General features: G+C 41.6%; 1 long non-coding RNA gene across 1 annotated transcript; it reads right to left on the reverse strand.

Moving 5' to 3' along the window:
- Nucleotides 1-51: 51 nt before the first annotated feature.
- Nucleotides 52-4,814, reverse strand: LOC122665094. Its single transcript, XR_006333429.1, has 3 exons — nucleotides 4,803-4,814; nucleotides 4,603-4,609; nucleotides 52-162 (listed from the first exon to the last, which is right to left on the reverse strand). It is a non-coding gene; the product is annotated as an uncharacterized LOC122665094 (long non-coding RNA).
- Between the last annotated feature and the right edge of the window lie 11,712 nt (nucleotides 4,815-16,526).

A 16,526-nucleotide genomic window follows, 5' to 3' on the forward strand; every position in this document is an offset into this window, starting at 1 on the left:
GTTTCTCCTCCCCCCCCCCCCCCCCCTCCCCCCCTCCCCCCTCTGGAAAAAGCTACCTTTGGGATGTGCAGTCTTCTTGAAGCAGGGCCTTGGGGCTACCTCAAGACAGAGATCAAGCTTTTCTTCAAGATCGTGGGCTAGTTTAGAATTGTAAAGTAGTTACTATAGTATATAACCTCCTTCAAGCATAGCCTGGAACTTGCGCAAAATTTCAAATCTATCTTGTTCTCTTATGTTGTAGTATACCATTGGATTATTGGAGTACCTGGTTGGCTCAGAATAATCGTGTAGTAATTGTGGAAAACTAAGTTGTGATTTCCTGTGATGATGATTGTCACATGTCAAATTTAGTGGGTGGTCTCTTTCATATCACTATGTATCCTCATTCAAATTATACAGGTCAAATGTTTAGAGAAAAATTTAAACCTTTGACACACGACATGGGAATACCAATTAAGCCGAAGTCACAAATTATTCACAGTAAGATGCCCATGAAATGTGTGTGGCTACAGCATAATTTAAACCGGACCTGATATGTTGAAGCTCTTATTTGGATCGTTGATTGAGGGTATGTCATTAGTCACAGTATGTTTTGAATATTGCTTGTCTTAACGTGAGTTGGTTTTCTTTTGTTTCGTTCTGTTTTATCACTTTTAGGACAGTTTTCCATCACTGCCACCATCCTAGGGTACACAAAACTATTTTATGGGTAGTTATGCATGTAATAATGGAAAGTGATGTTCTAAGCCATACATTTTGTCAAATTTTTAATCTAAATTGATTGCATAGCTTAGCCTTTTATCAAGTATGACCTTGAATAGAGCTGATTGAAAGGTAATCATCCATGTAGTTCAAAGAGTGCAAAGTAATGTCTAGAGCATGGGTACACATGCATGGATATGCATGGCATGTGTGACAATAAAATGAGGTATTTAGTTGAATTAGACAGAATTTGACAAGTGGCTAATCTTGATTACATACTCTATTCAACAGTCCGAATGGAAATATCATCGGTCTACATGACAGGATAATTGTTTTTGTGACGTTTGAAAAGATAATTGTTGTAATATGGGTTCAAGGGTAAATTTGTCCTAGGGGTAATTGTGTCCTTGTACCTATTCTAGAATGTTCTCTATCATATTATAAATAAAACTTCTTTGAGGTGTATCGCCCTTTCCCTATAATCGTTGTTATAGCAAGTGACCCACTTAGTGCCTGTTTGGCTAGGTCCACAGTTCATAAAATTCCTCTTTTTTCTTTTTTTTTGTTTAAGTGAAGCCTTGTGGACCCACTTACATGGCCCATCAATGCAAGGGAAAGATTGAGGTGGGGTTCACCATGCCCGGGAATGCGTCTAGTGTTACACCCATACCCCAACCAATACTAATCTAACAACACCTTGATGGATTATACATGTGATACCCCTCGAGAAGGTCCCCACTCAAATTGGAGTTAAACATGCCCAAAATTACTTTCTGCGGATCATGCAAGAGAAGCCAGCAGACAAAACACATCGTCCGCTCAATGTAAAAATTCCCAGAACTGTATGGTTTTACCTTGGATCATCATGGCTCGAGCCTAGGGCTCCACCCTGGGTTAACCCAACCAACTTATGACCTAATGGAGCTATCTAAACCCTAAGATAAGTATCCTACACCCCATTTGGGATCCCAAGTATCTAAAGTCCTATTTTGACCTCAAACCACTCCCCAAACAAACACACCTTAGTCCTCTTAGCTAAGCTAAGCCAAACCCAACCTCTTCCTCATTTTCTCTCATTTTCCAACCCTAGAGAAGAGAGAAAACATGGAGAGCTAAGAAAGAGAGGGAAAGAAGAAGGAGAAGAAAGGGAGGATTCCATCCTCCATTTGAGCTACCTTTGAGCTCACATCATTCCCCCAGCCAGCCATACACTCACCATTGGACTTGGAGCTCGTGGAAGAGGTTATTAGAGCTCAAACCCAACTTAGGAACTCACTCTCTTGCTGCTCTAGGCTGAATCCCATTGTAAGCCATCATTTCTACTTGATTTCTATGCAAATCCATATAGACTTCATGTAATAGTTGTCCAATTCATATTCAAACTAAAGGGCTTTTCATTCTTAATGGTCTAACCTTCTAATTGGATGCTAGAGGCATCAATTGGTACCTTAGGAAGACCTATTCCCCAGCCTTATGGTTTAGATGACATGAAACCCCATTTTGAACCCCATTTGTGTGATTCTTGGTGTTAGGAATCAAATCCCTCATTGGGAAGACTAATTGGATTGAATCCCCATGATTAGTAGCTTCCGTGGAGGCTAAGGACACTCCCCCAAAGACCCCTGCAGGCCCCATGGCCATTGGCCAAGGAATGGATCGAGCTCAAGCCAAAACTTAGCAAGTTTGGCCTGAGCGGACGATACAGCAAGCAGACGATGCATCGTCCGCTCTAAAGATTGAAACTCATTGCCTGCATAGTCCGTTAGCCTGCGAACGATGCAAAATGATCCACACTAGGCATCATCCACTCAGGCTATTTTGATGCTGACTTGGAGTTTTGACTCCGGATTTGGTACCCAGACCCTCTCTCTCCTATTGTATGCTTGTGTATTGATATGTTAAGGTAATGTACATCTACGACGGAGGGCGTATACTATACGAAACCCATGATTGCATACACTTCGATGATTGTGAGTAGATTGAACATTTGAATTATTTTATGGAATGTTTCTCATTAGGCATGTGCTTAGGCTATGTATAATGATGTGATGTGATTACTATGCATGTTATGTTTTGTGGAGTAATGCGAAGATGATGAGATATAATTATGCTAGATGATTCTAGGCTGAAATTCTATTTTGGAATTTATATGAATGATTGCTATGAATGAAATGGAATATAAATGTATGTTAAGAACGAGTGATGGTTTTATACCCGCACCCGAGATCCTAATTATTTATCATTATCCTCGTGACGTGTAGATGGTGCTGCCATATATGCCGGTGAGCTGTTCGTGATGGTTGTCAAGCCCAGTTACAAGATTATTGACTTTGACATGGGTTTGCCCGTTGAGGAGAGGTTCCTCAACCGAGAGTGAGGGAAATTCGTTGATGATAACTTCACCGACTATCCTCCTAGTACAAGTCCTAAGAGCGAGGCATACCGGAAGGCACACCCCGTGTCGTGCCACATCGACTCCTTGTCTCTCGTTGAGGTTAGTATTGAAGTGAGGAAGCTCTTCGGGATCACAGAGGACATACCATGACGGCCGAGGGGTAAGTTACGAACCTTCATTTATACTAGTGTATCTTCCCCTTTATGACCTTGAGATGCAGGCCAAGGCCCGACGACTTTATTGTTTCTATTTAAGCTTCTTAGTAGGAATGGAACCACGAACGGATCCACTCTTGATGAGTCTGTTCGAGAATCCGTTCGTACTGTTTGATGTTTTATTGTATGTTTTTCTATGTGGGCCCCACGTACCCGTGTCTTGGACATCGAGGCTATGTCTCTGGACATGGTGAACCCCACCCCTATCCTTCCCTTGCCTTGTTGGGCTATATAAGTGAGCCCACAAGGCTTAACTTATAATTTAAAATGGGTTTATGGACTTAAGACCCAAACCAAACAGGACTTTAGGGACAACTTACTATAAATAACATTACTTAGCCATTCATTGGCTCATTTACTACCCTACCAACCAAAATCGTGGGAGCTTGGGAAAGAAAGAAGAAAAGAAAGAGAAGGAGAGAAAGAAGGTGGGGGAGAGGGATTGCCACTTGGAGAACCATTAATTGGCTTCAAGTCTCCTCCTATTAACAACTAAAGACCCCTCCATGGGCCGGTTATAGCCTTGGGTTCCATTTGGAACCCAAGGTTTGTTAATGGACTCCTACCTTTACTCAAATGTGAGTTAATACTCATCCATGGATAACTACTTACCCTATTTAGACTCCCTAAGTAGATTTATAACAATTAACCTAGAAATGGAAATCTTAGGTTGGCCATTAAGACCTTAATAAGCCTGGTGATGATCCTCTCCAAGCCTTTAAATCATGTTACACATAGAGGCTTAGGTTGGAATCGGATGAACTTAAGGAATCTATGTTCTGGTTCGAACAGATTTTCAAACAAACCCCAGTATCAGGCCTCCATTCGAGAATCCGTTCAGTATAAATACTTGACTTTTGGGAAACTGGCCTGAACGGATTTATGCACGGACCCGTAAAAGTGGAGTATGTACGAGAATCCGTTCGCCACTGCCTCTTAATACCTGAGAATGGATGATCGTGTCGTTAAGTGATAAAAAATAAACCCTAAATTAATCTAGCAAGTAGCAAGGGGTCGATCTACGGGGAACTGGAAGGCTAAATTACTAAGATGATTAGATGAAAATGATGAAAATTAAAGTACAATAAATCTGATTTTAAACTACGAACGAAAGAAACGAATCTAAGCTAACAATGATATGCAAATATGGGAGAAGACTATCTTTAGGGTTCGAATCCCCAATGGATTGTTATTCAATTCGGTTGCATGCTTCAGTTTATTATAACCACAGGCCTAATAACACCACAGAATGTAGGATTCTTCCTAAGTATGGACGATCTTGACGAATACTATCGTCCTTTGCTACAGGGTTTGGTACGTTTAGTTTGTTCAGCTATGATCCATTATTGGTACAATCACATAAGAACAAAATACTATTGCTTGAATGAAAAAATATTGAATCGCAGAAAAAAATTCCTCAAATAAATACATCAATTAAAATCATCTAAATAGGGATGGGGTCTCAATATCAAGCAATTAAGAATGCAAACTAGAATTTTAAATAACAACTACCATTGGTTCATCTACACCTAAAGATAGAGAATACTTAGCCGCTCATGGCATTAAGAGACAAGGGGCAGCAATGGTGATTTTCCATGAACGTGATACGCAGGTAGAGAGCTGGAGCGGCTTCAATGGTGAGGCTGGTCTTCTTGCAGAATGCTGTCCAGGAAAATCCTTAGAAGAAGAAGAAGAAGAAGAAAAGAGAAGAGGAGACGATGAGACGAAAGATGGAATGATGGTGAGTGATAATGTGCTCGATTGTGAATGTTGGAGAGCTAGTTCGAGATGGAAGAGATGAAAGTGGAAAAACAAAGATTGGGAACCGTGAGGAAGTGAAGAGATATAACAAGAGATGGGAGAGAGGGATTGGGAATCGTGAGGGAGATGAGATCGTGGAGGATTTTAGGAGAGATTAGGAGATAGAGCTGTGGGGAGATGCGAGAGATTTAGGAGAGATGTGGGCAGCAAGTGAGAGAAGAGAGATTTTAGGGAAGAGAAGAAATAGGAGAAAGAAAAGAGAATTGAGAGAAATAGGAAAGTTAGGAACTATAGTGCGATGAGAGAGAATTTAACCTAAATTCTAAATTTAATCAAAATCCTCTTTGTGAAAATAACTCTCCATCCTAGCCTCGAATGAACCTAATTCAAGAATTAAAGTTGCTACAATTAATGTTTCGGACGATATGCGCCCAATATCGGATATCTTCTGAAATTTTTCCAATTTTTTAAAATTATGATTATGCCCTTGGTTCTTCAGTGAAACTTCTTCCCATCTCACCCTTGATCACATGTGAGTCGATCCATGGGTAAACTGGTGCCTAGATTGCACCAAATCCTTCCATTCAGCATCTTTTATGCGCATGACCCCCTAAGACCAAATTCGGTGGAGATAGGTGGGGCCACCCCCTGAACTCGAAAATACAAGAGGTCTTCATTGTGTAGCATTGAACTCCTTCAAATTGGTTTTCTCAATTTAGGCTCTGAAAATGCATTTTTTTCTCCAATTCTTCCAATATGTCAAAAATACCTTGTACCCTGAAAATACGGAAAAATACCCAAATAGCTCCATTCTAAGAAGATAAAAATACAGAATTAAATGGGATAATTTCACACATAAATGTGCTCATCAAATACCCCCACACTTAGATTTTGCTAGTCCTCGAGCATAAAGAGAATAAAGAAAACAAAAACCCTAACTCACTTTCGTAGGAATCACGATTGCACTTAGCATGTGCAACAAGCCTTTAAACCCCAGGTTACCCCTGGTGGACGAGTTTTGTCTCGTGAGTGTTTGCGGGTAATATACACACAAAATTCATGATTCCAAAAAAAAATATCACAAGTTTAAACTTTGACAAAGGGTAAGAAGCACACACCAAATCCGAAACCAAGATACTCTACTCAAGATCAAGAAGACAAAGGTACCCCGACACTTGAGCTCTTATTACCCAATATTGATTCTAGCAAAAGGTACACATCTTAATTAGGGAATCTCCTCATATCTTCCAAACACCACCTCACTTAAGGTAAGACCACTCATGATGTCAAGGGAGCCAAGGACTTAGGTTTCGGAGCATTTTTTACCATACAATTGTACCAAGGCAATGACATTTCTTTCTTTCTCTTCTCTCTCTCTTTTTTTCCTTTAATCACACTGAACTCCATTTGTTACTCCACTACTGTTCTTCAAATGCCATGCAGGGTCACTACACAAGACACCCGAGTTACTTGGTAGCTTTGCTTCTTACATATATCCACAAGGATAGTGATGCTAGAGTTCTTTTTCAGAAGTTTTATCCCAAGGAATGTCGATCAAGTCACCTCGCTTCCTGAGGCGGAGTGCCCTGTCTAGCTCCAAGGAATTCAATCTTTACTTTTATTATCTTCTTCCTTTCTTTCTTTAATTTTTTTTTTTTTTAATGTCATGCCAAAACTTGGTCTCAGCTCCTAACCAAAAGCTCAAGGAATAACAAGATAGACAGGCGGTCCGTCCATTCAGATAAGATGGGGCTTTTATTGTTTGAGTCAAATCCCACCTAAAGATAAACATTAGCTACCGTCCTCTCAATAGGGTTTTCATTACTTCAGATTAGGGTTCCTAAGTCTCTCTCTCCCATGCTTCGCATCAAAGTAACAGAAAGACATGTAAATATTACCAAGAACCAAAATCAAAATCTGCCAATCGAGCTCACCCCCTCCCCCAACACTTCAATTATACAGTGGCCTCAATGCATGCAGAAAATAAAGAACAAGGATAGGGAGGGAATATACCAGATAGCAGAAATCATTAAGATACGACAGAGCAGTGCATCCAACAAACTGTAACAGCTACCTAAAAAAAACACAAACGACCATAAGAAAACAAAGGTCTAAAGAAAAATGGTAGGTTGCCTCCCACAAAGCGCTAAGTTTAGAGTCTTCAGCCAGACTCAGAATGACTCATGGAGAGTCAAGGATCACATCATACAACTCCAACGACTCAATAAGTTGGCCATCAGCAAGGCCATCCACATACGGCTTCAGTCGTTGGCCATTGACCTTAAAGGTATGCCCAGTCTGAGGGTTACGAACCTCCACAACAGCATGAGGGGAAACATCAACTACCACAAACGGGCCATCCCACCGAGATCTAAGCTTTCCAGGGAATAAGTGCAACTTGGAATTGAACAACCACACTCGCTGGTTGGGCTCAAAGGACTTTCGGATTATAAGTTTATCATGAAAAGCTTTAGTCTGGTCCTTATAGAGGCACGAGTTGTCATAAGCATCATTGCGCAATTCATCCAATTCAGATAACTGGAGATGACGAGTGGAGCCAGCTTCAGACATGTCAAAATTAAATGTTTTGATAGCCCAAAATGCCCGATGCTCCAACTCAACTGGGAGATGACAGGCTTTACCGAAAACTAATCGATATGGAGACATACCAATAGGAGTCTTATAAGCTATCCAGTAAGCCCATAAAGCGTTATCTAGACGAGTGGACCAATCCTTACGGTCAGGTCTAACTGTCTTCTCCAAGATTTGCTAGATCTCACGGTTAGAAACCTCCACTTGACCAGATGTCTGTGGAAGATAGGGGGTAGCGACCTTATGAGTGATGGAGTACTTTTTCAATAAGGCTCCAACTCTCCAGTGTTTGAAATGATAGCCACCGTCACTGATGATAGCTCTAGGGAAACCAAAGCGGCTAATAATGTGACTCAGAACAAAAGACATAACAACCTTATGGTCATTGGTCTTGGTTGCTTTAGCCTCGACTCATTTAGAAACATAGTCAATTGCCACTAGGATGTACTCATGACCAAAAGAAGCAGGAAATGGGCCCATGAAATCAATCCCCCAAACATAAAAAATCTCAATGACTATAATAGGATTGAGGGGCATCATGTCTCATCAGGAAAGATTACCAACCTATTGGCATCTAACACACGTTTTATAGAAAACATGCGCATCCCGAAATAAAGTAGGCCAATAGAAGCCACTCTACAGCACCTTGGCTGCAGTCTTGTTACCACTAAAGTGTCCCCCACAAGCGAGAGTATGACAAAAATACAATATACCCTATGGAACTCACTCTCAGGGACACAACGTCTAATGACCTGATCCGAACAGTATTGAAACAACTCAGGATCCTCCCAATAGTAGTACTTTAGCGATGAGAAGAAGCGATCCTTAACTGATTTATCCCAATCAGAAGGAATCTTCCCACTAGCAAAGTAGTTCACAATGTGAGCATACCAAGGAGCCGGTTTAGAAGATACAACAAATAATTGCTCATCGGGAAAGGTTTCCCGAACCAACTATTAAGTGGAAAGATCAAGGGGAATACGAGATAAATGGTCTATTACAACATTTTCTGACCCTTTCTTATCTCGAATTTCCAGGTCAAACTCTTAAAGAAGGAGAATCCATCGGATGAGCCTCGGCTTAACATCACGCTTGGATAAGAGATGGTGAAGAGCTACGTGATCCGAATAGGCAATCACCTTCGAGCCCAAAAGATATGATCTAAATTTATCAAGGGCAAAAACTACTGCTAGTAACTCCTTCTCAGTAGTGGTGTAATTCATATGAGCATCAGAGAGGGTCCTACTAGCATAGTAAATCACAACAGGCTTCCCATCAACCCTTTGGCCTAAAACAACACCAACAGCATAGTTGAACGCATCACACATGATCTCAGAGGGGAGAGACCAATCAGGTGACCTCATAATGGGTGCTTTAGCCAATAAATCACAAAGGGTGTGGAAAGCAAGAAGGCGTTTATCATCAAAGATAAAAGGGGCATCCTTTGCAAGCAAACTACACAAGGGCCTAGAAATTAAGCTAAGTTTTTGATGAAACGCCTATAGAAGCCGGCATGGTCCAAAAAAGAACGGACCTACCGAATGGAAGTGGGAGGGGGTAACTTAGCAATCAAATCAACCTTATCCGGATCGACCTCAATGCCTCGTGCAGAAACAATGTGGCCAAAGACAATACCCTTTTGAACCATGAAATGGCTCTTCTCCCAACTAAGAGAGGTTGGTCTCCACACACCGTTTAAGAACCTGGATAACCGGTGGAGACACTCATTGAAAGATGACCCAAAGATAGAGAAGTCATCCATGAAAACCTCTAAAGATTGGCCAACCATGTCAGAAAAGATGGCCATCATGCACCTTTGAAAGGTGGTCGAAGCATTGCACAACCCGAAGGGCATGCGTCTGAATGCAAATGTACCAAAGGGGCAAGTGAAGGTTGTTTTCTCTTGGTCACTGGGATAGATAGGGACTTGATTGTATCCTGAATAACCATCGAGAAAACAAAAGTAGCTCTGCCCAGCCAATTTCTCTAAAATCTGATCAATGAAGGACAGAGGAAAGTGGTCTTTACGGGTGACCTTGTTCAGCTTTCGATAATCAATACAAACACGCCAACCCATAGTGGTACGACTGAGGACAAGATTACCTTGGTCGTTGGGAACAACTGTGATGCTGGACTTCTTAGGGATAACCTGAGTGGGATTGACCCATTGACTATCCGAGATAGGGTATATGATGCCGCATCAAGCCACTTTACTACTTTGTTCTTCACTACTTCCCTCATATTAGGGTTTAGATGACGCTATGGGTCCCTAAAGGGTTTTGCTCCCTCCTCACAATAGATCCTGTGCATACAAACTGAAGGGTCAATACCCTTAAGATAAGCTAAGGACCAACCAATGGCAGCCTTGTACTCTGAAAGAACTTCCAACAGTTGAGCCTTTTGCCTGGACGAAAGATCGGATGAGATAATAACAGACAGGGTCTTTCCTTTCCCTAAAAATGTATACTTAAGGGTGGAAGGGAGAGGTTTAAGCTCCAACTTTGGAGAGGATATTAGAGAAGAAGGTTGGAGAGATGCAGCCAAAGGGGGGAGAGGCTCAATCCTAACTGTCCAAGGTGGCCGTCCTAAAGAAGGTGGGGCATCTAGCAAGGTGTTCACCTCTTCAGTATATGCCTCAGACTCATCTCCAAACATTACATAGTGCTGCAAAGGGTCATCAATAAGCATGTGATAAATGTGATCAACCACAACTTCATCTAATAAATCCAATGCAAAACACTCTTCCTCTCGAATGGAACCTAAGGATGCATTGAAGATGTTAAGCCTAAGCTTCTTATTCCCAAAATAGATGTCCATGGCACCCGATTTATAATTTATGCAAGCATTTGCAGTAGCTAAGAAGGGGCGCCCTAAAATGATAGGGGAAGCTTGGCTATGGTGGCTGTATCCATATAAAGGACAAGGAATGATATTCATTACTTACCATCCTGGTCTGTATGCGCCATGCCATGCTGGTACCCAGGTACTAGATGGAATGGGTCGTTGATGCACCCGGAATACCTCTCGAGACGATAGGACTTGCATGTAGTATATCTGTGGTTAGGACTCTTATTCCCTTATGCTATGACCCTTGCCAATAGGGGTTTATGTGTTGGATAGTTTGAGCACCTGTTGCCTGTGGAGGTGGGAGAGGCCAGGTCAGGGATAGTGATGACTATCGGGGTTTGCTACTGGGTGGTCTGATGACTTCTACCGGCGTAGGCTCCCTCGTGATAATTGAAGTTTCACTGGGGCGATAAGTTAAGTGACCCTCAGTGTCTCTCGAGTTATCATAGTAGCATATACCATGTCTTCGATTGCTTGTTAGGTGGAAAATCTATTTAATATTACATGCATCATGGACTATGTGTGATTGTGTGTTTGTGCATTCCCCTTTCCCCTCACTGGCTTAGTGGAGCTAACCCCCTTTGTACACATTTATTTAGATTTTGATGCAGATGGTGGCTATTTGGCTGGTCTAGAAGCTCAGCTGGTAGATTATGACAGTATTGGTGCAGAGGAACCTGAGTTTGTATCAGATGAACACGGCGACGGTTACCCCTGTGATGATTGTACCTACGGGCACTGATGTTGTTGGGGATTGTCCCCACTTTTGATTCTTTGGGGCTTTGTGCCCATTTTAAACATTTTCTGCAATAACTTACTATTCTTTTGAGTAGTTATGTCATGGTCAGTTGGAAGTCAATGTTAAACTATTACTGTATCACCTAGCCAGCTGAACATATTGTAACTTCTATATATATATATATATATTGCTTCTACTCATATTAACTCTGAAATTGAATGGAATTTTCCTTCCTCTTATGCAAATGTAATTATTTGTGTGGGTCTTTGGTTGTTGACTATGGCTTGGGACACTTGTCATTGATCCTAGTAGAAATTCGGGTGACGTGTGTCATCCTAATCACTCTCTTGACTGTGCTTATTCCTAAGCTTGGGATGGGGCGTGACACCCCCTCCCTAACCCTTGGAGCTTAGAAATTCTGTTGGGTAGAAGATACCCTTCAAAATTCTTGTTTGGCCTAGATCGGATGCACGGTCGGATCCAAGGCTGGGCTTGAAACCGCACTTGGATCCGATGTGTCCTGCACTGACATGAAGGATCGGTGGCATGTTCGGATTCAAGATTTTCCTTGAATCCTTGTTTACGTCTGATGTTTCCTGCTAGAATAATAGGGTCGGATGCAAGACCCTATCTGCATCTGTACTTGCATCTGATGCTGCCCTAAAAACTTGTAGCTTATATAACCTATGGGACTTCTGTATGGGAACCTTCCCTACCTTTTATAATGCTCTTACACACTTCCCCAGGCATCCTTACACGTATGGGAGGGTGACTTAAACGGGAATCGATTCGCGGATACAAATTCTATAAACAAGCAATCGGTGAGTGGGTTTAAGTGACTTCTTTGGTTTGAAGATATATCTATGATTATACCTTTCTATATTGAATTGCATCATTATTTAAGCATGTTACATACTTGCATTCTATAATTTGATTTTGTGTTATGAGTACAATTGTGGATTGTGTTCCATTGCTTGTATCAGGTAACGGTGCCAAGGTATGCGTCATGGACTATATGTGAATTGTGTGTATGTGCATCCCCATCCCCTTGCTGGGCTCAGTGGAGCTTACCCTCATTGTGCAACCCTTTTTAGTTATATGCAGGTGTTGTTTGATGGTGCTCTTCCTTTTGATGTGAACCGATCGGAGCCGGTGACCTAGGACTTGATTTGTTGGTGTACATTTAAGGACTATGTTGTTGGGGCACAATTTCATCTTTTGTTCCTTTTAGTTTGTCATTTGCATCGTGTAATCATGTAATATAACTGATAATTCTAGTTGTGCTAAACCTTTTGGGATAAAATGTAATATACACTAATATCTACCACTTAGACTTTTAGACCCTTTTATTCGTTGATACAACGCTTCTGCACTCTTGATTTTAAATTTGAAATGTATTATTCCTTTTGCTTTCGCACTATGATAGTATTGTGAGAATTATATTAAGGTGATTGTGATTCAAACCACTGTATCGAGATCCTGGTAGTGGTTTGGGATGTTGGTAAGCATCCTAGTCATACCAAAAACCTTAGGGTGGGGGTTGGGGTGTGACAATATGGTATCAGAGCGTGATGCTCTACACTTTGAATCACAGTCTAGCAGAACATCCGATTTACTCTACAAAACTAGATCTAAATTAAAAGCTTATAAGACAACTAATTTTCTCACAAACACTTAGGTAGAAGACTAGATGAGGCGTGGAAGCCGAAAACAATCATAATAAACAAAATAAGATAACATAGTAGAGGAGAAAAACAATACTCTTTTCATAAAACCAATACATTCCAACTACAGAGGAAACAAACCAAGTACATGAACAAAAGAAATCAAACTACTAAGAAACCTAAACTAAAACCTTGGCATTTGCCAATCACCACTGCCCAACTGGAGATGGTGGTGTTGCCAAAGTCTTTATAACATCTTTGATGCTAGTGATCCGTCTATCTATTGCATCGATCTCCCCTTTCATTCTGGCAAGTTTCCAATTCACCTTGTTGGACCTCAATCCTATGACTTGTGCAATGTTCTCAAGGTGCCAAGCATGGGTAATTGGTGGTAGTGGTGCTTTGGGATAAGTTCCAACATCATTAGTAATTAGAGTAGGGATATCCTATGTGCCTGTATCATATTCTTCTTCTTGTCCCCAGATCGGACACCTTGATTTATCCTTTTTCCCTACCTACTCTTGGTTTACAACCAAGTTAGTATTCAAACCGTAGCTACTACGAATCACTTCACCCTCTTCCTTGTCAGTCTCCTCAGCATTGCTATACCCATGGATATTTGATATTGGCTGGATTCTGACCTTCTAAAATTATCTTCCTTCCTAACTTTATATCTTTTCTCCTTTGAATTGAAGTTGCTGATTTTAATTATTGGGACTATTTTTCCTTGTGATATTTGTTATTGTATGGATAATGGTGCATACCTATACCTCTGTCATGCAGGATCCAAGTACATGTACTTATATTCAAATGATTCCATCCCAGAAAACAAGAATGGTTCACACTAAGAACCAAACCGGTAGAGACCCTCCATCCCCACCAAGGGAGGCAATCCGGACCCCTAACCCTACCATACCTGTTGCTCAACCTCCCCTTACCGCTTGTAATGTCACCACCATGGTGAGTGATATGATGAGAAGCTTTCAACAGCAGCAAAACAAGTACACGGATGATATGCGAGCGACCATGAGAGAGCAACAACAAGAATTCATGGCAAGCGTAAATGCAAGGATCTAATTAGCACAATAGGCGTGAGCCGAGCCAGAGAATTTCTCCATACTTGTTATCTCATCTGCAAGCGAGGTACATCAAAATCAACCAGTACTACCACCTCAAGCACAAGGGTTTGGGAAAAGACTTATGAGTTCACAAGAACCTGTGGGACCCAACAAGAATTTTAAAGGGGCCTATCCTGATTCGACTCCAATGCAATCGGGGAGACAAAATACAACTCCACATAACCGGCCGTCACGATCCACAAGTACCCCTCAGGCTTGTGATCCGAATATTATTTGCTACGATTGCAGCAAGCGGGGACATAAGATTATGACTTGCCCCTATCTTAAAGCCAAGTACATGTCGTACCTGAATGTCTTATATCCCGAGAAGCCACAGCAAGACAGTAGATCCCAAGGTAACTTCTCCCCATGATTCTAGAGTGGACAGAGACACCATCGAGAGCAACGACAGGTACCTTTCATAATTCATTAATGCATGGCATGTATCGTTTCCCCTTACGTTACTAGCATGGCATTAGTGCAAATCTTACTATATTAGGTATCATAAGTACCAACCTTTGACCTATACTTGTATTGTCGATCTTGGGGTTTAACACTCAATTTATGTTCACCGTCATTAGTACTTATCTCATTGTACTTAGTCTAACTATCAGTGAGAGACTCACCAAAGGACTTTCTCGTAGTCTAACACTTTAGGGGGGGGGAATCTTATTTTCCTCTTCTTTTGGTCTCTGTGTGTGTGATCCCTGGTTTCTTTGGGAACCACCTAGGGTTTTTGCGTTTTTGGTCCCAAGTACTCTTGGGTGGACCTATGGACCCATGCATCTTTGGGGAGTGAGTGTTGTTTTTAGGAGGTCTAGTGGTTGAGCAGCGTTGTATCGAGTGTTAGTGTAACCGGTGTAGCCAATAGAATGTGAGACTTAAACTGAAGGATTTGACAAACTTTACTCAATAATAGTTATGAGTGGAGTAATGGGTCACCGAATGTTCCCTCTCTTATTGAGAGCGAACATCAGGGATTCCATCAATATTCAAATTCATTCTAAAGTTGAGTTATGTATTGGAGAATCAGAAATGAAAGACTTCAGAGCAAAAGCTTTGTAAACAAAAATAGTACGGATCTATACCTTGTAACCTAGCCATAGGACTATAACTGCTAGAAGAGATAAAGACGATTAGTTGAATCTTTTGATTTCTTGAGGTATATGTTCGAAGTTCAATTCTCCCAAAGACCTTGGATGTGCTAGATTTTTAGGTCAATCAAACTCAGAATTATTTTAGGCCACCTGTGTAAAGATAGATATTATTAAAGAGTGAACTTTGAACTACCGATGGAAGGTACCACTAGGTCACCTAAAACTTTAGTGGTACAATCATCACTGATGAAGAAGGTCAAAGAAGCCCAACCTGCCGATGCAACACTAAAGTCGATAGATGGTATTTGGGAGGAGAAATAGCAGGATTGGAGCCATAGTGTATGGGTTGGTACCATCACCATCATTGGCAGGTAATTATGATGTATTCAGTATATCGGTGTCAAGAGAGTACACTCCCAGCCCAACACTTATCTTGACTCATGAGCCACTTTAGCTTGTTGTGGACTTGACAATGAAGAACTATGCCACTACGGGATGGAAGGACCTGGAGTTCGTTGAAGGCGGTAAGGAATTTCTCTGGCAATTACAAACCCAAAGGTGATGCAATTCAGTAAGATTAGAAGGTCGAGTCCGAGAATCATTACCCGAAGGCGCACAGATTGGCACTGCCCCTCATTGGCAGGAGTCCATGATGGATTCCATCTATTGATGCTGAGGAAGTATATCCCAAACTCAGCTCATGTTTCGATTTGGGAATCACCTGAACTTGTTGCCGCCTTCACCTATGGAGAGAACTTGAAGAGAGCCTGGGGTGCAATGAGCACAATCTCCACAACCATACTATCTCATTGTGAACGTAACGTGGTGTAAGTACTCCGATCAAGGAGCGTCGGGGTGACGAAGAGATGATAGGCGGTCGACGTATCCTCACCTATTCGAATCCCTAGGCACGTCAAATTTTAAAGATGAAATTTCTTATATGGTTGGAGCAATGTTATACCCGCGCACAAAAATACACCCTAATCTTTGGGCTAATTTGAAGTTTTGTTTATGGGTGTTGTAACGCTACCAAAGGTCGACACCTGTGACGTTTAGCCGTGGCAGTCAAGGGGAAAACTTGAACTAAACGATGGGAACCCTGTTTTGGTGAGCAATGAGACCACACAATGGGTGAGCATTTAACCCTAAATGATAGGCATACATACCCACCTTAAAACCCTTGAAGTGCGGGCCAAAGCCCTGAGCCAAACATGGAGTGAAAAGCCATTACTGTAGGGTCGGATGAAAGGGCAAATGCAAGACTATTGTTGCATCTGGCCTTGCATCCGATGGTATTTTTGAGACTCTAATGGGTAAATTTTTGTTTGGGACCCACTTTCCCCGTGTCTCAGATATTGCCTTGCTGTTCCCGGGCATGGTAGACCCCATCCCCATT

Source organism: Telopea speciosissima, chromosome 6, assembly GCF_018873765.1.
Source record: "Telopea speciosissima isolate NSW1024214 ecotype Mountain lineage chromosome 6, Tspe_v1, whole genome shotgun sequence".
NCBI classification, from domain to species: Eukaryota; Viridiplantae; Streptophyta; class Magnoliopsida; order Proteales; family Proteaceae; genus Telopea; species Telopea speciosissima.